Source organism: Sinocyclocheilus anshuiensis, unplaced genomic scaffold, assembly GCF_001515605.1.
Source record: "Sinocyclocheilus anshuiensis isolate Anshui unplaced genomic scaffold, SAMN03320099.WGS_v1.1 scaffold536, whole genome shotgun sequence".
NCBI lineage: Eukaryota > Metazoa > Chordata > Actinopteri > Cypriniformes > Cyprinidae > Sinocyclocheilus > Sinocyclocheilus anshuiensis.
In genome coordinates, this window is record NW_015557179.1 from 3,121,800 (window position 1) to 3,123,331 (window position 1,532).

Sequence of the window (1,532 nt, forward strand, 5' to 3'; positions counted from 1 at the left end):
GATTGATTTTAAAGTACTTTTACTCGTTTATAAATCACTCAATGGCCTAGGACCTAAATACATGGCAGATATGCTCAATGAATATAAACCTAACAGACCACTCAGATCATTAGGATCGAGTCAGTTAGAAATACCAAGGATTCACACAAAACAAGGGGAGTCCGCTTTTAGCTATTATGCCACCCGCAGTTGGAATCAGCTTCCAGAAGTGATCAGATGTGCTAAAACATTAGTCACATTTAAATCTAGACTCAAAACTCATCTATTTAGCTGTGCATTTATTGAATGAGCACTGTGCGATGTCCGAACTGATTGCACTGTATTTTATGTATGTATGTATCATTTTCTATTTTCTTAAATACATTTTAAATCAATTTTAATTGTAAATCATCTTCAAAGTTTTTAAATTCCTTGTTTTATTTTTGTGATCATTATTTTTTTATGATTATTTTCCTTTTTTTTATGTAAAGCACTTTGAATTACCATTGTGTACGAAATGTGCTATATAAATAAACTTGCCTTGTCCTTCAGTTATTTGACAGAGCTGTTAAACTGAATAAACTAAGAATGAGCACTCTTGGCTGCAAAACACTGTTAAAATAAAAGTCTTGCTTATAAAACTTATCAGCCAAACGGAAAAACTGGTTACCAGTTGATTAATGTCATTCATTTGTCATTCCTCATCTGATCTCATCTGCAGTCCTGCACATACTGTAACCTTAATTTCTCTCTCTTCTCTTAACAGGATGACTGGCCGAGAGTTTTTCACTCGTTTTCCTGCCCTCTATCCCTTCCTCCTCCGTCAGCTACAGGAAGCTCCAGCCTCTGTGAACAGGTGAGAATTTCCCAACAAAAGGCCCCCTATAATATTACAGGACCCCGCAATGTGTGTGCGATTTGCGTCGGATGTTGTTAAAGAGCTGAACGATCCCAGCGTTCGCTAAACAGACCCAGTTCTTCTTCTCACCCTTCTTTAATTTCTCCGAGGCCCTTATTTAAGATCGTTTAAGTGCCCCATCAAGCCTCTTTAGACCTATTAAGCCTTTCGACCAAACTGATGGACAGATTCCTAGCTGAGATTCCTCAGATAAGTAAACCGCGTGTGGGAGTTACGGCCATGTTGGATCCAGACCGCGCTCTTCAGCGACTGTGAGAACATGTTCGTCTCTTATCTCCCTCATTTAATTTCTCCACAGACTGATGCACCGCTCTTCCAAATAGCACTTACATTGTGCAAGAGGCCCTTGAGCCAATATTATCTTAACATGTATCAAATTATTTTAATGCATTTACAGTCTGGCGTTCTCTCCTTTTAGCTAAGAGTGGTCTGACTCTTTCCCACGGCCTAGTCTTTGCGTCCCGTTTGCCAAGCCAGACTCTGCAAAGCTTGTATTTTATGCCTCCTATAAATGATTTCACATATAAATAAGGGTAGAGAGAAGTGTGAAGCGGTTTAAAAGTCATCAGTGTCCTTGTGTCACCCACCAAATATGAAAGGAGCATCATGGGATGTCTGGGGGGGGGGGGGTTTA

General features: G+C 39.6%; 1 protein-coding gene across 1 annotated transcript in view; it reads left to right on the forward strand.

Moving 5' to 3' along the window:
- LOC107678511 (thyroid adenoma-associated protein homolog) overlaps positions 1–1,532 on the forward strand; it is a 56,040-nt gene that overhangs the window by 50,728 nt on the left and 3,780 nt on the right. Inside the window, exon 18 of the mRNA XM_016473785.1 lies at positions 746–835. The gene's annotated coding sequence lies outside the window, so the exon portion shown is untranslated. The remainder of the gene's footprint in view (positions 1–745; positions 836–1,532) is intronic.